Below are 22,382 nucleotides of genomic sequence, written 5' to 3'. Positions count from 1 at the left end.
TTTGAATACAAGCGAGTAGAGGCGAGAATGTGATGACGCCTAGTTGTTGTATGGTGTGCATTTGAATGTAGTCGTCCACAAGGATGACGTCGTTTAAAATTTAGAAACAACCTACACGAAGGCCGCCACTAAGACGTCGCATGCGCGATACTCTTCATTTGGTTAGGGTAGAATTAATAGAAGGTAGCGTATTCGAGATTCAACAATGCAAGTTTACGTACGAGTGGAAGAATCTAGCGGTTGGTATCATGAGACGAGAACGGTAACGTTGCGCATCAGAGATTGGCAGTTCGAGACGAAAACTCTTCTCGAAGGTCATTTCTACGGTCATCAATGCTTTTCTATGGATTGCATACGTCACACCGCATACCTTTATCCGATAAACCCATTTAAGCTCATCTCCGTAATGTGGCGCGTAATATAATGGTCAGGTAAGAGACAAGAGATCCTACGAAAAATACGACGATCAAGAAATATGACGAGAAATAAGAGGTCCTATCCGTTCACATGTGAGATCTTCATTCCCTTCGCTTTTCGATGAAAGGTCGAAGATCCTATGGCCTAATGGATAAGGCGTTGGTCTTCGAAACCAAAGATTCTAGGTTCGACCCCTAGTAGGGTCGGTTTAGAATCGTGACCCTAGTGCACGGCGACCGAGAATCATTCACGGAGTCATAATGCGCATTCGTCTCAACCGTCCAGAAAATGTGATCTTTGTATCCACTGTTTTGGCTTAATGGTTGCATTCATTTACGAGGATGATGATGTTTAACAGGTAAAAGAAATGGAATGGTTTATCCGGCACAAATTCCTCGTCAAAAGTGTGCCGCACGTCAATCGCGATCCTCAATGGGACTACAATTACCAACGGAAAACCGAAGATCCTATGGCCCAATGGATAAGGCGCTGGTCTACGAAACCAGAGATTCTAGGTTCGATCCCTAGTAGGATCGACTAGGATTAGGTTCCGCTTCTCGAGAATCGGAATACGACGATGACAACGAGAGTGCTCGGTAACGTTGCGCAATCAATACATGCGTGGATTGGGGAAGGGATAAAAGTCGCTCGTTTGAACGTAATCATCGATCACGACGATGCCGTTCACATATTTTTAATGCGCACTCGCTCGAGGGAACATATGAACAATGCCTTTCTTGCTTAGGCTCGCCGTGCTCCTAGTTTGAATACAAGCGAGTAGACGCGAGAATGTGATGACGCCTAGTTGTTGTATGGTGTGCATTTGAATGTAGTCGTCCACAAGGATGACGTCGTTTAAAATTTAGAAACAACCTACACGAAGGCCGCCACTAAGACGTCGCATGCGCGATACTCTTCATTTGGTTAGGGTAGAATTAATAGAAGGTAGCGTATTCGAGATTCAACAATGCAAGTTTACGTACGAGTGGAAGAATCTAGCGGTTGGTATCATGAGACGAGAACGGTAACGTTGCGCATCAGAGATTGGCAGTTCGAGACGAAAACTCTTCTCGAAGGTCATTTCTACGGTCATCAATGCTTTTCTATGGATTGCATACGTCACACCGCATACCTTTATCCGATAAACCCATTTAAGCTCATCTCCGTAATGTGGCGCGTAATATAATGGTCAGGTAAGAGACAAGAGATCCTACGAAAAATACGACGATCAAGAAATATGACGAGAAATAAGAGGTCCTATCCGTTCACATGTGAGATCTTCATTCCCTTCGCTTTTCGATGAAAGGTCGAAGATCCTATGGCCTAATGGATAAGGCGTTGGTCTTCGAAACCAAAGATTCTAGGTTCGACCCCTAGTAGGGTCGGTTTAGAATCGTGACCCTAGTGCACGGCGACCGAGAATCATTCACGGAGTCATAATGCGCATTCGTCTCAACCGTCCAGAAAATGTGATCTTTGTATCCACTGTTTTGGCTTAATGGTTGCATTCATTTACGAGGATGATGATGTTTAACAGGTAAAAGAACTTGAATGGTTCCTCCGGCACAAATTCCTCGTCAAAAGTGTGCCGCACGTCAATCGCGATCCTCAATGGGACTACAATTACCAACGGAAAACCGAAGATCCTATGGCCCAATGGATAAGGCGCTGGTCTACGAAACCAGAGATTCTAGGTTCGATCCCTAGTAGGATCGACTAGGATTAGGTTCCGCTTCTCGAGAATCGGAATACGACGATGACAACGAGAGTGCTCGGTAACGTTGCGCAATCAATACATGCGTGGATTGGGGAAGGGATAAAAGTCGCTCGTTTGAACGTAATCATCGATCACGACGATGCCGTTCACATATTTTTAATGCGCACTCGCTCGAGGGAACATATGAACAATGCCTTTCTTGCTTAGGCTCGCCGTGCTCCTAGTTTGAATACAAGCGAGTAGACGCGAGAATGTGATGACGCCTAGTTGTTGGATGGTGTGCATTTGAATGTAGTCGTCCGCAAGGATGACGTCGTTTAAAATTTAGAAACAACCTACACGAAGGCCGCCACTAAGACGTCGCATGCGCGATACTCTTCATTTGGTTAGGGTAGAATTAATAGAAGGTAGCGTATTCGAGATTCAACAATGCAAGTTTACGTACGAGTGGAAGAATCTAGCGGTTGGTATCATGAGACGAGAACGGTAACGTTGCGCATCAGAGATTGGCAGTTCGAGACGAAAACTCTTCTCGAAGGTCATTTGTACGGTCATGAATGCTTTTCTATGGATTGCATACGTCACACCGCATACCTTTATCCGATAAACCCATTTAAGCTCATCTCCGTAATGTGGCGAGTAATATAATGGTGAGGTAAGAGACAAGAGATCCTACGAAAAATACGACGATCAAGAAATATGACGAGAAATAAGAGGTCCTATCCGTTCACATGTGAGATCTTCATTCCCTTCGCTTTTCGATGAAAGGTCGAAGATCCTATGGCCTAATGGATAAGGCGTTGGTCTTCGAAACCAAAGATTCTAGGTTCGACCCCTAGTAGGGTCGGTTTAGAATCGTGACCCTAGTGCACGACGACCGAGAATCATTCACGGAGTCATAATGCGCATTCGTCTCAACCGTCCAGAAAATGTGATCTTTGTATCCACTGTTTTGGCTTAATGGTTGCATTCATTTACGAGGATGATGATGTTTAACAGGTAAAAGAAATGGAATGGTTCCGCTTCTCGAGAATCGGAATACGACGATGACAACGAGAGTGCTCGGTAACGTTGCGCAATCAATACATGCGTGGATTGGGGAAGGGATAAAAGTCGCTCATTTGAACGTAATCATCGATCACGACGATGCCGTTCACATATTTTTAATGCGCACTCGCTCGAGGGAACATATGAACAATGCCTTTCTTGCTTAGGCTCGCCGTGCTCCTAGTTTGAATACAAGCGAGTAGACGCGAGAATGTGATGACGCCTAGTTGTTGTATGGTGTGCATTTGAATGTAGTCGTCCACAAGGATGACGTCGTTTAAAATTTAGAAACAACCTACACGAAGGCCGCCACTAAGACGTCGCATGCGCGATACTCTTCATTTGGTTAGGGTAGAATTAATAGAAGGTAGCGTATTCGAGATTCAACAATGCAAGTTTACGTACGAGTGGAAGAATCTAGCGGTTGGTATCATGAGACGAGAACGGTAACGTTGCGCATCAGAGATTGGCAGTTCGAGACGAAAACTCTTCTCGAAGGTCATTTCTACGGTCATCAATGCTTTTCTATGGATTGCATACGTCACACCGCATACCTTTATCCGATAAACCCATTTAAGCTCATCTCCGTAATGTGGCGCGTAATATAATGGTCAGGTAAGAGACAAGAGATCCTACGAAAAATACGACGATCAAGAAATATGACGAGAAATAAGAGGTCCTATCCGTTCACATGTGAGATCTTCATTCCCTTCGCTTTTCGATGAAAGGTCGAAGATCCTATGGCCTAATGGATAAGGCGTTGGTCTTCGAAACCAAAGATTCTAGGTTCGACCCCTAGTAGGGTCGGTTTAGAATCGTGACCCTAGTGCACGGCGACCGAGAATCATTCACGGAGTCATAATGCGCATTCGTCTCAACCGTCCAGAAAATGTGATCTTTGTATCCACTGTTTTGGCTTAATGGTTGCATTCATTTACGAGGATGATGATGTTTAACAGGTAAAAGAAATGGAATGGTTTATCCGGCACAAATTCCTCGTCAAAAGTGTGCCGCACGTCAATCGCGATCCTCAATGGGACTACAATTACCAACGGAAAACCGAAGATCCTATGGCCCAATGGATAAGGCGCTGGTCTACGAAACCAGAGATTCTAGGTTCGATCCCTAGTAGGATCGACTAGGATTAGGTTCCGCTTCTCGAGAATCGGAATACGACGATGACAACGAGAGTGCTCGGTAACGTTGCGCAATCAATACATGCGTGGATTGGGGAAGGGATAAAAGTCGCTCGTTTGAACGTAATCATCGATCACGACGATGCCGTTCACATATTTTTAATGCGCACTCGCTCGAGGGAACATATGAACAATGCCTTTCTTGCTTAGGCTCGCCGTGCTCCTAGTTTGAATACAAGCGAGTAGACGCGAGAATGTGATGACGCCTAGTTGTTGGATGGTGTGCATTTGAATGTAGTCGTCCGCAAGGATGACGTCGTTTAAAATTTAGAAACAACCTACACGAAGGCCGCCACTAAGACGTCGCATGCGCGATACTCTTCATTTGGTTAGGGTAGAATTAATAGAAGGTAGCGTATTCGAGATTCAACAATGCAAGTTTACGTACGAGTGGAAGAATCTAGCGGTTGGTATCATGAGACGAGAACGGTAACGTTGCGCATCAGAGATTGGCAGTTCGAGACGAAAACTCTTCTCGAAGGTCATTTGTACGGTCATGAATGCTTTTCTATGGATTGCATACGTCACACCGCATACCTTTATCCGATAAACCCATTTAAGCTCATCTCCGTAATGTGGCGAGTAATATAATGGTGAGGTAAGAGACAAGAGATCCTACGAAAAATACGACGATCAAGAAATATGACGAGAAATAAGAGGTCCTATCCGTTCACATGTGAGATCTTCATTCCCTTCGCTTTTCGATGAAAGGTCGAAGATCCTATGGCCTAATGGATAAGGCGTTGGTCTTCGAAACCAAAGATTCTAGGTTCGACCCCTAGTAGGGTCGGTTTAGAATCGTGACCCTAGTGCACGACGACCGAGAATCATTCACGGAGTCATAATGCGCATTCGTCTCAACCGTCCAGAAAATGTGATCTTTGTATCCACTGTTTTGGCTTAATGGTTGCATTCATTTACGAGGATGATGATGTTTAACAGGTAAAAGAAATGGAATGGTTCCTCCGGCACAAATTCCTCGTCAAAAGTGTGCCGCACGTCAATCGCGATCCTCAATGGGACTACAATTACCAACGGAAAACCGAAGATCCTATGGCCCAATGGATAAGGCGCTGGTCTACGAAACCAGAGATTCTAGGTTCGATCCCTAGTAGGATCGATTAGGATTAGGTTCCGCTTCTCGAGAATCGGAATACGACGATGACAACGAGAGTGCTCGGTAACGTTGCGCAATCAATACATGCGTGGATTGGGGAAGGGATAAAAGTCGCTCATTTGAACGTAATCATCGATCACGACGATGCCGTTCACATATTTTTAATGCGCACTCGCTCGAGGGAACATATGAACAATGCCTTTCTTGCTTAGGCTCGCCGTGCTCCTAGTTTGAATACAAGCGAGTAGACGCGAGAATGTGATGACGCCTAGTTGTTGTATGGTGTGCATTTGAATGTAGTCGTCCACAAGGATGACGTCGTTTAAGATTTAGAAACAACCTACACGAAGGCCGCCACTAAGACGTCGCATGCGCGATACTCTTCATTTGGTTAGGGTAGAATTAATAGAAGGTAGCGTATTCGAGATTCAACAATGCAAGTTTACGTACGAGTGGAAGAATCTAGCGGTTGGTATCATGAGACGAGAACGGTAACGTTGCGCATCAGAGATTGGCAGTTCGAGACGAAAACTCTTCTCGAAGGTCATTTGTACGGTCATGAATGCTTTTCTATGGATTGCATACGTCACACCGCATACCTTTATCCGATAAACCCATTTAAGCTCATCTCCGTAATGTGGCGAGTAATATAATGGTAAGGTAAGAGACAAGAGATCCTACGAAAAATACGACGATCAAGAAATATGACGAGAAATAAGAGGTCCTATCCGTTCACATGTGAGATCTTCATTCCCTTCGCTTTTCGATGAAAGGTCGAAGATCCTATGGCCTAATGGATAAGGCGTTGGTCTTCGAAACCAAAGATTCTAGGTTCGACCCCTAGTAGGGTCGGTTTAGAATCGTGACCCTAGTGCACGACGACCGAGAATCATTCACGGAGTCATAATGCGCATTCGTCTCAACCGTCCAGAAAATGTGATCTTTGTATCCACTGTTTTGGCTTAATGGTTGCATTCATTTACGAGGATGATGATGTTTAACAGGTAAAAGAAATGGAATGGTTCCTCCGGCACAAATTCCTCGTCAAAAGTGTGCCGCACGTCAATCGCGATCCTCAATGGGACTACAATTACCAACGGAAAACCGAAGATCCTATGGCCCAATGGATAAGGCGCTGGTCTACGAAACCGGAGATTCTAGGTTCGATCCCTAGTAGGATCGATTAGGATTAGGTTCCGCTTCTCGAGAATCGGAATACGACGATGACAACGAGAGTGCTCGGTAACGTTGCGCAATCAATACATGCGTGGATTGGGGAAGGGATAAAAGTCGCTCATTTGAACGTAATCATCGATCACGACGATGCCGTTCACATATTTTTAATGCGCACTCGCTCGAGGGAACATATGAACAATGCCTTTCTTGCTTAGGCTCGCCGTGCTCCTAGTTTGAATACAAGCGAGTAGACGCGAGAATGTGATGACGCCTAGTTGTTGTATGGTGTGCATTTGAATGTAGTCGTCCACAAGGATGACGTCGTTTAAGATTTAGAAACAACCTACACGAAGGCCGCCACTAAGACGTCGCATGCGCGATACTCTTCATTTGGTTAGGGTAGAATTAATAGAAGGTAGCGTATTCGAGATTCAACAATGCAAGTTTACGTACGAGTGGAAGAATCTAGCGGTTGGTATCATGAGACGAGAACGGTAACGTTGCGCATCAGAGATTGGCAGTTCGAGACGAAAACTCTTCTCGAAGGTCATTTGTACGGTCATGAATGCTTTTCTATGGATTGCATACGTCACACCGCATACCTTTATCCGATAAACCCATTTAAGCTCATCTCCGTAATGTGGCGAGTAATATAATGGTAAGGTAAGAGACAAGAGATCCTACGAAAAATACGACGATCAAGAAATATGACGAGAAATAAGAGGTCCTATCCGTTCACATGTGAGATCTTCATTCCCTTCGCTTTTCGATGAAAGGTCGAAGATCCTATGGCCTAATGGATAAGGCGTTGGTCTTCGAAACCAAAGATTCTAGGTTCGACCCCTAGTAGGGTCGGTTTAGAATCGTGACCCTAGTGCACGACGACCGAGAATCATTCACGGAGTCATAATGCGCATTCGTCTCAACCGTCCAGAAAATGTGATCTTTGTATCCACTGTTTTGGCTTAATGGTTGCATTCATTTACGAGGATGATGATGTTTAACAGGTAAAAGAAATGGAATGGTTTATCCGGCACAAATTCCTCGTCAAAAGTGTGCCGCACGTCAATCGCGATCCTCAATGGGACTACAATTACCAACGGAAAACCGAAGATCCTATGGCCCAATGGATAAGGCGCTGGTCTACGAAACCAGAGATTCTAGGTTCGATCCCTAGTAGGATCGATTAGGATTAGGTTCCGCTTCTCGAGAATCGGAATACGACGATGACAACGAGAGTGCTCGGTAACGTTGCGCAATCAATACATGCGTGGATTGGGGAAGGGATAAAAGTCGCTCATTTGAACGTAATCATCGATCACGACGATGCCGTTCACATATTTTTAATGCGCACTCGCTCGAGGGAACATATGAACAATGCCTTTCTTGCTTAGGCTCGCCGTGCTCCTAGTTTGAATACAAGCGAGTAGACGCGAGAATGTGATGACGCCTAGTTGTTGTATGGTGTGCATTTGAATGTAGTCGTCCACAAGGATGACGTCGTTTAAGATTTAGAAACAACCTACACGAAGGCCGCCACTAAGACGTCGCATGCGCGATACTCTTCATTTGGTTAGGGTAGAATTAATAGAAGGTAGCGTATTCGAGATTCAACAATGCAAGTTTACGTACGAGTGGAAGAATCTAGCGGTTGGTATCATGAGACGAGAACGGTAACGTTGCGCATCAGAGATTGGCAGTTCGAGACGAAAACTCTTCTCGAAGGTCATTTGTACGGTCATGAATGCTTTTCTATGGATTGCATACGTCACACCGCATACCTTTATCCGATAAACCCATTTAAGCTCATCTCCGTAATGTGGCGAGTAATATAATGGTAAGGTAAGAGACAAGAGATCCTACGAAAAATACGACGATCAAGAAATATGACGAGAAATAAGAGGTCCTATCCGTTCACATGTGAGATCTTCATTCCCTTCGCTTTTCGATGAAAGGTCGAAGATCCTATGGCCTAATGGATAAGGCGTTGGTCTTCGAAACCAAAGATTCTAGGTTCGACCCCTAGTAGGGTCGGTTTAGAATCGTGACCCTAGTGCACGACGACCGAGAATCATTCACGGAGTCATAATGCGCATTCGTCTCAACCGTCCAGAAAATGTGATCTTTGTATCCACTGTTTTGGCTTAATGGTTGCATTCATTTACGAGGATGATGATGTTTAACAGGTAAAAGAAATGGAATGGTTTATCCGGCACAAATTCCTCGTCAAAAGTGTGCCGCACGTCAATCGCGATCCTCAATGGGACTACAATTACCAACGGAAAACCGAAGATCCTATGGCCCAATGGATAAGGCGCTGGTCTACGAAACCGGAGATTCTAGGTTCGATCCCTAGTAGGATCGATTAGGATTAGGTTCCGCTTCTCGAGAATCGGAATACGACGATGACAACGAGAGTGCTCGGTAACGTTGCGCAATCAATACATGCGTGGATTGGGGAAGGGATAAAAGTCGCTCATTTGAACGTAATCATCGATCACGACGATGCCGTTCACATATTTTTAATGCGCACTCGCTCGAGGGAACATATGAACAATGCCTTTCTTGCTTAGGCTCGCCGTGCTCCTAGTTTGAATACAAGCGAGTAGACGCGAGAATGTGATGACGCCTAGTTGTTGTATGGTGTGCATTTGAATGTAGTCGTCCACAAGGATGACGTCGTTTAAGATTTAGAAACAACCTACACGAAGGCCGCCACTAAGACGTCGCATGCGCGATACTCTTCATTTGGTTAGGGTAGAATTAATAGAAGGTAGCGTATTCGAGATTCAACAATGCAAGTTTACGTACGAGTGGAAGAATCTAGCGGTTGGTATCATGAGACGAGAACGGTAACGTTGCGCATCAGAGATTGGCAGTTCGAGACGAAAACTCTTCTCGAAGGTCATTTGTACGGTCATGAATGCTTTTCTATGGATTGCATACGTCACACCGCATACCTTTATCCGATAAACCCATTTAAGCTCATCTCCGTAATGTGGCGAGTAATATAATGGTAAGGTAAGAGACAAGAGATCCTACGAAAAATACGACGATCAAGAAATATGACGAGAAATAAGAGGTCCTATCCGTTCACATGTGAGATCTTCATTCCCTTCGCTTTTCGATGAAAGGTCGAAGATCCTATGGCCTAATGGATAAGGCGTTGGTCTTCGAAACCAAAGATTCTAGGTTCGACCCCTAGTAGGGTCGGTTTAGAATCGTGACCCTAGTGCACGACGACCGAGAATCATTCACGGAGTCATAATGCGCATTCGTCTCAACCGTCCAGAAAATGTGATCTTTGTATCCACTGTTTTGGCTTAATGGTTGCATTCATTTACGAGGATGATGATGTTTAACAGGTAAAAGAAATGGAATGGTTTATCCGGCACAAATTCCTCGTCAAAAGTGTGCCGCACGTCAATCGCGATCCTCAATGGGACTACAATTACCAACGGAAAACCGAAGATCCTATGGCCCAATGGATAAGGCGCTGGTCTACGAAACCGGAGATTCTAGGTTCGATCCCTAGTAGGATCGATTAGGATTAGGTTCCGCTTCTCGAGAATCGGAATACGACGATGACAACGAGAGTGCTCGGTAACGTTGCGCAATCAATACATGCGTGGATTGGGGAAGGGATAAAAGTCGCTCATTTGAACGTAATCATCGATCACGACGATGCCGTTCACATATTTTTAATGCGCACTCGCTCGAGGGAACATATGAACAATGCCTTTCTTGCTTAGGCTCGCCGTGCTCCTAGTTTGAATACAAGCGAGTAGACGCGAGAATGTGATGACGCCTAGTTGTTGTATGGTGTGCATTTGAATGTAGTCGTCCACAAGGATGACGTCGTTTAAGATTTAGAAACAACCTACACGAAGGCCGCCACTAAGACGTCGCATGCGCGATACTCTTCATTTGGTTAGGGTAGAATTAATAGAAGGTAGCGTATTCGAGATTCAACAATGCAAGTTTACGTACGAGTGGAAGAATCTAGCGGTTGGTATCATGAGACGAGAACGGTAACGTTGCGCATCAGAGATTGGCAGTTCGAGACGAAAACTCTTCTCGAAGGTCATTTGTACGGTCATGAATGCTTTTCTATGGATTGCATACGTCACACCGCATACCTTTATCCGATAAACCCATTTAAGCTCATCTCCGTAATGTGGCGAGTAATATAATGGTAAGGTAAGAGACAAGAGATCCTACGAAAAATACGACGATCAAGAAATATGACGAGAAATAAGAGGTCCTATCCGTTCACATGTGAGATCTTCATTCCCTTCGCTTTTCGATGAAAGGTCGAAGATCCTATGGCCTAATGGATAAGGCGTTGGTCTTCGAAACCAAAGATTCTAGGTTCGACCCCTAGTAGGGTCGGTTTAGAATCGTGACCCTAGTGCACGACGACCGAGAATCATTCACGGAGTCATAATGCGCATTCGTCTCAACCGTCCAGAAAATGTGATCTTTGTATCCACTGTTTTGGCTTAATGGTTGCATTCATTTACGAGGATGATGATGTTTAACAGGTAAAAGAAATGGAATGGTTTATCCGGCACAAATTCCTCGTCAAAAGTGTGCCGCACGTCAATCGCGATCCTCAATGGGACTACAATTACCAACGGAAAACCGAAGATCCTATGGCCCAATGGATAAGGCGCTGGTCTACGAAACCAGAGATTCTAGGTTCGATCCCTAGTAGGATCGATTAGGATTAGGTTCCGCTTCTCGAGAATCGGAATACGACGATGACAACGAGAGTGCTCGGTAACGTTGCGCAATCAATACATGCGTGGATTGGGGAAGGGATAAAAGTCGCTCATTTGAACGTAATCATCGATCACGACGATGCCGTTCACATATTTTTAATGCGCACTCGCTCGAGGGAACATATGAACAATGCCTTTCTTGCTTAGGCTCGCCGTGCTCCTAGTTTGAATACAAGCGAGTAGACGCGAGAATGTGATGACGCCTAGTTGTTGTATGGTGTGCATTTGAATGTAGTCGTCCACAAGGATGACGTCGTTTAAGATTTAGAAACAACCTACACGAAGGCCGCCACTAAGACGTCGCATGCGCGATACTCTTCATTTGGTTAGGGTAGAATTAATAGAAGGTAGCGTATTCGAGATTCAACAATGCAAGTTTACGTACGAGTGGAAGAATCTAGCGGTTGGTATCATGAGACGAGAACGGTAACGTTGCGCATCAGAGATTGGCAGTTCGAGACGAAAACTCTTCTCGAAGGTCATTTGTACGGTCATGAATGCTTTTCTATGGATTGCATACGTCACACCGCATACCTTTATCCGATAAACCCATTTAAGCTCATCTCCGTAATGTGGCGAGTAATATAATGGTAAGGTAAGAGACAAGAGATCCTACGAAAAATACGACGATCAAGAAATATGACGAGAAATAAGAGGTCCTATCCGTTCACATGTGAGATCTTCATTCCCTTCGCTTTTCGATGAAAGGTCGAAGATCCTATGGCCTAATGGATAAGGCGTTGGTCTTCGAAACCAAAGATTCTAGGTTCGACCCCTAGTAGGGTCGGTTTAGAATCGTGACCCTAGTGCACGACGACCGAGAATCATTCACGGAGTCATAATGCGCATTCGTCTCAACCGTCCAGAAAATGTGATCTTTGTATCCACTGTTTTGGCTTAATGGTTGCATTCATTTACGAGGATGATGATGTTTAACAGGTAAAAGAAATGGAATGGTTTATCCGGCACAAATTCCTCGTCAAAAGTGTGCCGCACGTCAATCGCGATCCTCAATGGGACTACAATTACCAACGGAAAACCGAAGATCCTATGGCCCAATGGATAAGGCGCTGGTCTACGAAACCAGAGATTCTAGGTTCGATCCCTAGTAGGATCGATTAGGATTAGGTTCCGCTTCTCGAGAATCGGAATACGACGATGACAACGAGAGTGCTCGGTAACGTTGCGCAATCAATACATGCGTGGATTGGGGAAGGGATAAAAGTCGCTCATTTGAACGTAATCATCGATCACGACGATGCCGTTCACATATTTTTAATGCGCACTCGCTCGAGGGAACATATGAACAATGCCTTTCTTGCTTAGGCTCGCCGTGCTCCTAGTTTGAATACAAGCGAGTAGACGCGAGAATGTGATGACGCCTAGTTGTTGTATGGTGTGCATTTGAATGTAGTCGTCCACAAGGATGACGTCGTTTAAGATTTAGAAACAACCTACACGAAGGCCGCCACTAAGACGTCGCATGCGCGATACTCTTCATTTGGTTAGGGTAGAATTAATAGAAGGTAGCGTATTCGAGATTCAACAATGCAAGTTTACGTACGAGTGGAAGAATCTAGCGGTTGGTATCATGAGACGAGAACGGTAACGTTGCGCATCAGAGATTGGCAGTTCGAGACGAAAACTCTTCTCGAAGGTCATTTGTACGGTCATGAATGCTTTTCTATGGATTGCATACGTCACACCGCATACCTTTATCCGATAAACCCATTTAAGCTCATCTCCGTAATGTGGCGAGTAATATAATGGTAAGGTAAGAGACAAGAGATCCTACGAAAAATACGACGATCAAGAAATATGACGAGAAATAAGAGGTCCTATCCGTTCACATGTGAGATCTTCATTCCCTTCGCTTTTCGATGAAAGGTCGAAGATCCTATGGCCTAATGGATAAGGCGTTGGTCTTCGAAACCAAAGATTCTAGGTTCGACCCCTAGTAGGGTCGGTTTAGAATCGTGACCCTAGTGCACGACGACCGAGAATCATTCACGGAGTCATAATGCGCATTCGTCTCAACCGTCCAGAAAATGTGATCTTTGTATCCACTGTTTTGGCTTAATGGTTGCATTCATTTACGAGGATGATGATGTTTAACAGGTAAAAGAAATGGAATGGTTTATCCGGCACAAATTCCTCGTCAAAAGTGTGCCGCACGTCAATCGCGATCCTCAATGGGACTACAATTACCAACGGAAAACCGAAGATCCTATGGCCCAATGGATAAGGCGCTGGTCTACGAAACCAGAGATTCTAGGTTCGATCCCTAGTAGGATCGATTAGGATTAGGTTCCGCTTCTCGAGAATCGGAATACGACGATGACAACGAGAGTGCTCGGTAACGTTGCGCAATCAATACATGCGTGGATTGGGGAAGGGATAAAAGTCGCTCATTTGAACGTAATCATCGATCACGACGATGCCGTTCACATATTTTTAATGCGCACTCGCTCGAGGGAACATATGAACAATGCCTTTCTTGCTTAGGCTCGCCGTGCTCCTAGTTTGAATACAAGCGAGTAGACGCGAGAATGTGATGACGCCTAGTTGTTGTATGGTGTGCATTTGAATGTAGTCGTCCACAAGGATGACGTCGTTTAAGATTTAGAAACAACCTACACGAAGGCCGCCACTAAGACGTCGCATGCGCGATACTCTTCATTTGGTTAGGGTAGAATTAATAGAAGGTAGCGTATTCGAGATTCAACAATGCAAGTTTACGTACGAGTGGAAGAATCTAGCGGTTGGTATCATGAGACGAGAACGGTAACGTTGCGCATCAGAGATTGGCAGTTCGAGACGAAAACTCTTCTCGAAGGTCATTTGTACGGTCATGAATGCTTTTCTATGGATTGCATACGTCACACCGCATACCTTTATCCGATAAACCCATTTAAGCTCATCTCCGTAATGTGGCGAGTAATATAATGGTAAGGTAAGAGACAAGAGATCCTACGAAAAATACGACGATCAAGAAATATGACGAGAAATAAGAGGTCCTATCCGTTCACATGTGAGATCTTCATTCCCTTCGCTTTTCGATGAAAGGTCGAAGATCCTATGGCCTAATGGATAAGGCGTTGGTCTTCGAAACCAAAGATTCTAGGTTCGACCCCTAGTAGGGTCGGTTTAGAATCGTGACCCTAGTGCACGACGACCGAGAATCATTCACGGAGTCATAATGCGCATTCGTCTCAACCGTCCAGAAAATGTGATCTTTGTATCCACTGTTTTGGCTTAATGGTTGCATTCATTTACGAGGATGATGATGTTTAACAGGTAAAAGAAATGGAATGGTTTATCCGGCACAAATTCCTCGTCAAAAGTGTGCCGCACGTCAATCGCGATCCTCAATGGGACTACAATTACCAACGGAAAACCGAAGATCCTATGGCCCAATGGATAAGGCGCTGGTCTACGAAACCAGAGATTCTAGGTTCGATCCCTAGTAGGATCGATTAGGATTAGGTTCCGCTTCTCGAGAATCGGAATACGACGATGACAACGAGAGTGCTCGGTAACGTTGCGCAATCAATACATGCGTGGATTGGGGAAGGGATAAAAGTCGCTCATTTGAACGTAATCATCGATCACGACGATGCCGTTCACATATTTTTAATGCGCACTCGCTCGAGGGAACATATGAACAATGCCTTTCTTGCTTAGGCTCGCCGTGCTCCTAGTTTGAATACAAGCGAGTAGACGCGAGAATGTGATGACGCCTAGTTGTTGTATGGTGTGCATTTGAATGTAGTCGTCCACAAGGATGACGTCGTTTAAGATTTAGAAACAACCTACACGAAGGCCGCCACTAAGACGTCGCATGCGCGATACTCTTCATTTGGTTAGGGTAGAATTAATAGAAGGTAGCGTATTCGAGATTCAACAATGCAAGTTTACGTACGAGTGGAAGAATCTAGCGGTTGGTATCATGAGACGAGAACGGTAACGTTGCGCATCAGAGATTGGCAGTTCGAGACGAAAACTCTTCTCGAAGGTCATTTGTACGGTCATGAATGCTTTTCTATGGATTGCATACGTCACACCGCATACCTTTATCCGATAAACCCATTTAAGCTCATCTCCGTAATGTGGCGAGTAATATAATGGTAAGGTAAGAGACAAGAGATCCTACGAAAAATACGACGATCAAGAAATATGACGAGAAATAAGAGGTCCTATCCGTTCACATGTGAGATCTTCATTCCCTTCGCTTTTCGATGAAAGGTCGAAGATCCTATGGCCTAATGGATAAGGCGTTGGTCTTCGAAACCAAAGATTCTAGGTTCGACCCCTAGTAGGGTCGGTTTAGAATCGTGACCCTAGTGCACGACGACCGAGAATCATTCACGGAGTCATAATGCGCATTCGTCTCAACCGTCCAGAAAATGTGATCTTTGTATCCACTGTTTTGGCTTAATGGTTGCATTCATTTACGAGGATGATGATGTTTAACAGGTAAAAGAAATGGAATGGTTTATCCGGCACAAATTCCTCGTCAAAAGTGTGCCGCACGTCAATCGCGATCCTCAATGGGACTACAATTACCAACGGAAAACCGAAGATCCTATGGCCCAATGGATAAGGCGCTGGTCTACGAAACCAGAGATTCTAGGTTCGATCCCTAGTAGGATCGATTAGGATTAGGTTCCGCTTCTCGAGAATCGGAATACGACGATGACAACGAGAGTGCTCGGTAACGTTGCGCAATCAATACATGCGTGGATTGGGGAAGGGATAAAAGTCGCTCATTTGAACGTAATCATCGATCACGACGATGCCGTTCACATATTTTTAATGCGCACTCGCTCGAGGGAACATATGAACAATGCCTTTCTTGCTTAGGCTCGCCGTGCTCCTAGTTTGAATACAAGCGAGTAGACGCGAGAATGTGATGACGCCTAGTTGTTGTATGGTGTGCATTTGAATGTAGTCGTCCACAAGGATGACGTCGTTTAAGATTTAGAAACAACCTACACGAAGGCCGCCACTAAGACGTCGCATGCGCGATACTCTTCATTTGGTTAGGGTAGAATTAATAGAAGGTAGCGTATTCGAGATTCAACAATGCAAGTTTACGTACGAGTGGAAGAATCTAGCGGTTGGTATCATGAGACGAGAACGGTAACGTTGCGCATCAGAGATTGGCAGTTCGAGACGAAAACTCTTCTCGAAGGTCATTTGTACGGTCATGAATGCTTTTCTATGGATTGCATACGTCACACCGCATACCTTTATCCGATAAACCCATTTAAGCTCATCTCCGTAATGTGGCGAGTAATATAATGGTAAGGTAAGAGACAAGAGATCCTACGAAAAATACGACGATCAAGAAATATGACGAGAAATAAGAGGTCCTATCCGTTCACATGTGAGATCTTCATTCCCTTCGCTTTTCGATGAAAGGTCGAAGATCCTATGGCCTAATGGATAAGGCGTTGGTCTTCGAAACCAAAGATTCTAGGTTCGACCCCTAGTAGGGTCGGTTTAGAATCGTGACCCTAGTGCACGACGACCGAGAATCATTCACGGAGTCATAATGCGCATTCGTCTCAACCGTCCAGAAAATGTGATCTTTGTATCCACTGTTTTGGCTTAATGGTTGCATTCATTTACGAGGATGATGATGTTTAACAGGTAAAAGAAATGGAATGGTTTATCCGGCACAAATTCCTCGTCAAAAGTGTGCCGCACGTCAATCGCGATCCTCAATGGGACTACAATTACCAACGGAAAACCGAAGATCCTATGGCCCAATGGATAAGGCGCTGGTCTACGAAACCAGAGATTCTAGGTTCGATCCCTAGTAGGATCGACTAGGATTAGGTTCCGCTTCTCGAGAATCGGAATACGACGATGACAACGAGAGTGCTCGGTAACGTTGCGCAATCAATACATGCGTGGATTGGGGAAGGGATAAAAGTCGCTCATTTGAACGTAATCATCGATCACGACGATGCCGTTCACATATTTTTAATGCGCACTCGCTCGAGGGAACATATGAACAATGCCTTTCTTGCTTAGGCTCGCCGTGCTCCTAGTTTGAATACAAGCGAGTAGACGCGAGAATGTGATGACGCCTAGTTGTTGTATGGTGTGCATTTGAATGTAGTCGTCCACAAGGATGACGTCGTTTAAGATTTAGAAACAACCTACACGAAGGCCGCCACTAAGACGTCGCATGCGCGATACTCTTCATTTGGTTAGGGTAGAATTAATAGAAGGTAGCGTATTCGAGATTCAACAATGCAAGTTTACGTACGAGTGGAAGAATCTAGCGGTTGGTATCATGAGACGAGAACGGTAACGTTGCGCATCAGAGATTGGCAGTTCGAGACGAAAACTCTTCTCGAAGGTCATTTGTACGGTCATGAATGCTTTTCTATGGATTGCATACGTCACACCGCATACCTTTATCCGATAAACCCATTTAAGCTCATCTCCGTAATGTGGCGAGTAATATAATGGTAAGGTAAGAGACAAGAGATCCTACGAAAAATACGACGATCAAGAAATATGACGAGAAATAAGAGGTCCTATCCGTTCACATGTGAGATCTTCATTCCCTTCGCTTTTCGATGAAAGGTCGAAGATCCTATGGCCTAATGGATAAGGCGTTGGTCTTCGAAACCAAAGATTCTAGGTTCGACCCCTAGTAGGGTCGGTTTAGAATCGTGACCCTAGTGCACGACGACCGAGAATCATTCACGGAGTCATAATGCGCATTCGTCTCAACCGTCCAGAAAATGTGATCTTTGTATCCACTGTTTTGGCTTAATGGTTGCATTCATTTACGAGGATGATGATGTTTAACAGGTAAAAGAAATGGAATGGTTTATCCGGCACAAATTCCTCGTCAAAAGTGTGCCGCACGTCAATCGCGATCCTCAATGGGACTACAATTACCAACGGAAAACCGAAGATCCTATGGCCCAATGGATAAGGCGCTGGTCTACGAAACCAGAGATTCTAGGTTCGATCCCTAGTAGGATCGACTAGGATTAGGTTCCGCTTCTCGAGAATCGGAATACGACGATGACAACGAGAGTGCTCGGTAACGTTGCGCAATCAATACATGCGTGGATTGGGGAAGGGATAAAAGTCGCTCATTTGAACGTAATCATCGATCACGACGATGCCGTTCACATATTTTTAATGCGCACTCGCTCGAGGGAACATATGAACAATGCCTTTCTTGCTTAGGCTCGCCGTGCTCCTAGTTTGAATACAAGCGAGTAGACGCGAGAATGTGATGACGCCTAGTTGTTGTATGGTGTGCATTTGAATGTAGTCGTCCACAAGGATGACGTCGTTTAAGATTTAGAAACAACCTACACGAAGGCCGCCACTAAGACGTCGCATGCGCGATACTCTTCATTTGGTTAGGGTAGAATTAATAGAAGGTAGCGTATTCGAGATTCAACAATGCAAGTTTACGTACGAGTGGAAGAATCTAGCGGTTGGTATCATGAGACGAGAACGGTAACGTTGCGCATCAGAGATTGGCAGTTCGAGACGAAAACTCTTCTCGAAGGTCATTTGTACGGTCATGAATGCTTTTCTATGGATTGCATACGTCACACCGCATACCTTTATCCGATAAACCCATTTAAGCTCATCTCCGTAATGTGGCGAGTAATATAATGGTAAGGTAAGAGACAAGAGATCCTACGAAAAATACGACGATCAAGAAATATGACGAGAAATAAGAGGTCCTATCCGTTCACATGTGAGATCTTCATTCCCTTCGCTTTTCGATGAAAGGTCGAAGATCCTATGGCCTAATGGATAAGGCGTTGGTCTTCGAAACCAAAGATTCTAGGTTCGACCCCTAGTAGGGTCGGTTTAGAATCGTGACCCTAGTGCACGACGACCGAGAATCATTCACGGAGTCATAATGCGCATTCGTCTCAACCGTCCAGAAAATGTGATCTTTGTATCCACTGTTTTGGCTTAATGGTTGCATTCATTTACGAGGATGATGATGTTTAACAGGTAAAAGAAATGGAATGGTTTATCCGGCACAAATTCCTCGTCAAAAGTGTGCCGCACGTCAATCGCGATCCTCAATGGGACTACAATTACCAACGGAAAACCGAAGATCCTATGGCCCAATGGATAAGGCGCTGGTCTACGAAACCAGAGATTCTAGGTTCGATCCCTAGTAGGATCGATTAGGATTAGGTTCCGCTTCTCGAGAATCGGAATACGACGATGACAACGAGAGTGCTCGGTAACGTTGCGCAATCAATACATGCGTGGATTGGGGAAGGGATAAAAGTCGCTCATTTGAACGTAATCATCGATCACGACGATGCCGTTCACATATTTTTAATGCGCACTCGCTCGAGGGAACATATGAACAATGCCTTTCTTGCTTAGGCTCGCCGTGCTCCTAGTTTGAATACAAGCGAGTAGACGCGAGAATGTGATGACGCCTAGTTGTTGTATGGTGTGCATTTGAATGTAGTCGTCCACAAGGATGACGTCGTTTAAGATTTAGAAACAACCTACACGAAGGCCGCCACTAAGACGTCGCATGCGCGATACTCTTCATTTGGTTAGGGTAGAATTAATAGAAGGTAGCGTATTCGAGATTCAACAATGCAAGTTTACGTACGAGTGGAAGAATCTAGCGGTTGGTATCATGAGACGAGAACGGTAACGTTGCGCATCAGAGATTGGCAGTTCGAGACGAAAACTCTTCTCGAAGGTCATTTGTACGGTCATGAATGCTTTTCTATGGATTGCATACGTCACACCGCATACCTTTATCCGATAAACCCATTTAAGCTCATCTCCGTAATGTGGCGAGTAATATAATGGTAAGGTAAGAGACAAGAGATCCTACGAAAAATACGACGATCAAGAAATATGACGAGAAATAAGAGGTCCTATCCGTTCACATGTGAGATCTTCATTCCCTTCGCTTTTCGATGAAAGGTCGAAGATCCTATGGCCTAATGGATAAGGCGTTGGTCTTCGAAACCAAAGATTCTAGGTTCGACCCCTAGTAGGGTCGGTTTAGAATCGTGACCCTAGTGCACGACGACCGAGAATCATTCACGGAGTCATAATGCGCATTCGTCTCAACCGTCCAGAAAATGTGATCTTTGTATCCACTGTTTTGGCTTAATGGTTGCATTCATTTACGAGGATGATGATGTTTAACAGGTAAAAGAAATGGAATGGTTTATCCGGCACAAATTCCTCGTCAAAAGTGTGCCGCACGTCAATCGCGATCCTCAATGGGACTACAATTACCAACGGAAAACCGAAGATCCTATGGCCCAATGGATAAGGCGCTGGTCTACGAAACCAGAGATTCTAGGTTCGATCCCTAGTAGGATCGACTAGGATTAGGTTCCGCTTCTCGAGAATCGGAATACGACGATGACAACGAGAGTGCTCGGTAACGTTGCGCAATCAATACATGCGTGGATTGGGGAAGGGATAAAAGTCGCTCATTTGAACGTAATCATCGATCACGACGATGCCGTTCACATATTTTTAATGCGCACTCGCTCGAGGGAACATATGAACAATGCCTTTCTTGCTTAGGCTCGCCGTGCTCCTAGTTTGAATACAAGCGAGTAGACGCGAGAATGTGATGACGCCTAGTTGTTGTATGGTGTGCATTTGAATGTAGTCGTCCACAAGGATGACGTCGTTTAAGATTTAGAAACAACCTACACGAAGGCCGCCACTAAGACGTCGCATGCGCGATACTCTTCATTTGGTTAGGGTAGAATTAATAGAAGGTAGCGTATTCGAGATTCAACAATGCAAGTTTACGTACGAGTGGAAGAATCTAGCGGTTGGTATCATGAGACGAGAACGGTAACGTTGCGCATCAGAGATTGGCAGTTCGAGACGAAAACTCTTCTCGAAGGTCATTTGTACGGTCATGAATGCTTTTCTATGGATTGCATACGTCACACCGCATACCTTTATCCGATAAACCCATTTAAGCTCATCTCCGTAATGTGGCGAGTAATATAATGGTAAGGTAAGAGACAAGAGATCCTACGAAAAATACGACGATCAAGAAATATGACGAGAAATAAGAGGTCCTATCCGTTCACATGTGAGATCTTCATTCCCTTCGCTTTTCGATGAAAGGTCGAAGATCCTATGGCCTAATGGATAAGGCGTTGGTCTTCGAAACCAAAGATTCTAGGTTCGACCCCTAGTAGGGTCGGTTTAGAATCGTGACCCTAGTGCACGACGACCGAGAATCATTCACGGAGTCATAATGCGCATTCGTCTCAACCGTCCAGAAAATGTGATCTTTGTATCCACTGTTTTGGCTTAATGGTTGCATTCATTTACGAGGATGATGATGTTTAACAGGTAAAAGAAATGGAATGGTTTATCCGGCACAAATTCCTCGTCAAAAGTGTGCCGCACGTCAATCGCGATCCTCAATGGGACTACAATTACCAACGGAAAACCGAAGATCCTATGGCCCAATGGATAAGGCGCTGGTCTACGAAACCAGAGATTCTAGGTTCGATCCCTAGTAGGATCGATTAGGATTAGGTTCCGCTTCTCGAGAATCGGAATACGACGATGACAACGAGAGTGCTCGGTAACGTTGCGCAATCAATACATGCGTGGATTGGGGAAGGGATAAAAGTCGCTCATTTGAACGTAATCATCGATCACGACGATGCCGTTCACATATTTTTAATGCGCACTCGCTCGAGGGAACATATGAACAATGCCTTTCTTGCTTAGGCTCGCCGTGCTCCTAGTTTGAATACAAGCGAGTAGACGCGAGAATGTGATGACGCCTAGTTGTTGTATGGTGTGCATTTGAATGTAGTCGTCCACAAGGATGACGTCGTTTAAGATTTAGAAACAACCTACACGAAGGCCGCCACTAAGACGTCGCATGCGCGATACTC

At 44.8% G+C, this 22,382-nt stretch overlaps 15 non-coding genes across 15 annotated transcripts; all 15 read left to right on the top strand.

Annotated features, from left to right (window-relative positions):
• Nucleotides 1–880: 880 nt before the first annotated feature.
• On the top strand, nucleotides 881–953 carry TRNAR-ACG (transfer RNA arginine (anticodon ACG)). The gene has a single exon. It is a non-coding gene; the product is annotated as a tRNA-Arg (tRNA).
• Nucleotides 954–2,059: 1,106 nt separating this feature from the next.
• TRNAR-ACG (transfer RNA arginine (anticodon ACG)) lies at nucleotides 2,060–2,132 on the top strand. Its single transcript has one exon. It is a non-coding gene; the product is annotated as a tRNA-Arg (tRNA).
• A 2,113-nt stretch (nucleotides 2,133–4,245) lies between these two features.
• Nucleotides 4,246–4,318, top strand: TRNAR-ACG (transfer RNA arginine (anticodon ACG)). The gene has a single exon. It is a non-coding gene; the product is annotated as a tRNA-Arg (tRNA).
• Nucleotides 4,319–5,424: 1,106 nt separating this feature from the next.
• Nucleotides 5,425–5,497, top strand: TRNAR-ACG (transfer RNA arginine (anticodon ACG)). The gene has a single exon. It is a non-coding gene; the product is annotated as a tRNA-Arg (tRNA).
• Nucleotides 5,498–7,782: 2,285 nt separating this feature from the next.
• Nucleotides 7,783–7,855, top strand: TRNAR-ACG (transfer RNA arginine (anticodon ACG)). The gene has a single exon. It is a non-coding gene; the product is annotated as a tRNA-Arg (tRNA).
• Nucleotides 7,856–11,319: 3,464 nt separating this feature from the next.
• On the top strand, nucleotides 11,320–11,392 carry TRNAR-ACG (transfer RNA arginine (anticodon ACG)). The gene has a single exon. It is a non-coding gene; the product is annotated as a tRNA-Arg (tRNA).
• Nucleotides 11,393–12,498: 1,106 nt separating this feature from the next.
• On the top strand, nucleotides 12,499–12,571 carry TRNAR-ACG (transfer RNA arginine (anticodon ACG)). Its single transcript has one exon. It is a non-coding gene; the product is annotated as a tRNA-Arg (tRNA).
• A 1,106-nt stretch (nucleotides 12,572–13,677) lies between these two features.
• On the top strand, nucleotides 13,678–13,750 carry TRNAR-ACG (transfer RNA arginine (anticodon ACG)). The gene has a single exon. It is a non-coding gene; the product is annotated as a tRNA-Arg (tRNA).
• Nucleotides 13,751–14,856: 1,106 nt separating this feature from the next.
• Nucleotides 14,857–14,929, top strand: TRNAR-ACG (transfer RNA arginine (anticodon ACG)). Its single transcript has one exon. It is a non-coding gene; the product is annotated as a tRNA-Arg (tRNA).
• Nucleotides 14,930–16,035: 1,106 nt separating this feature from the next.
• TRNAR-ACG (transfer RNA arginine (anticodon ACG)) lies at nucleotides 16,036–16,108 on the top strand. Its single transcript has one exon. It is a non-coding gene; the product is annotated as a tRNA-Arg (tRNA).
• Nucleotides 16,109–17,214: 1,106 nt separating this feature from the next.
• Nucleotides 17,215–17,287, top strand: TRNAR-ACG (transfer RNA arginine (anticodon ACG)). Its single transcript has one exon. It is a non-coding gene; the product is annotated as a tRNA-Arg (tRNA).
• Nucleotides 17,288–18,393: 1,106 nt separating this feature from the next.
• TRNAR-ACG (transfer RNA arginine (anticodon ACG)) lies at nucleotides 18,394–18,466 on the top strand. Its single transcript has one exon. It is a non-coding gene; the product is annotated as a tRNA-Arg (tRNA).
• A 1,106-nt stretch (nucleotides 18,467–19,572) lies between these two features.
• TRNAR-ACG (transfer RNA arginine (anticodon ACG)) lies at nucleotides 19,573–19,645 on the top strand. Its single transcript has one exon. It is a non-coding gene; the product is annotated as a tRNA-Arg (tRNA).
• A 1,106-nt stretch (nucleotides 19,646–20,751) lies between these two features.
• TRNAR-ACG (transfer RNA arginine (anticodon ACG)) lies at nucleotides 20,752–20,824 on the top strand. The gene has a single exon. It is a non-coding gene; the product is annotated as a tRNA-Arg (tRNA).
• A 1,106-nt stretch (nucleotides 20,825–21,930) lies between these two features.
• On the top strand, nucleotides 21,931–22,003 carry TRNAR-ACG (transfer RNA arginine (anticodon ACG)). Its single transcript has one exon. It is a non-coding gene; the product is annotated as a tRNA-Arg (tRNA).
• The last annotated feature ends 379 nt before the right edge of the window (nucleotides 22,004–22,382 follow it).

Source organism: Azolla caroliniana, unplaced genomic scaffold, assembly GCF_043228905.1.
Source record: "Azolla caroliniana isolate FFs.n. ecotype wild unplaced genomic scaffold, voAzoCaro1.0.p SCAF_9, whole genome shotgun sequence".
Taxonomy (NCBI): Eukaryota; Viridiplantae; Streptophyta; class Polypodiopsida; order Salviniales; family Salviniaceae; genus Azolla; species Azolla caroliniana.
Note: the sequence above shows the minus strand (reverse complement) of the source record. Positions and strands in the feature narration are given on the sequence as shown.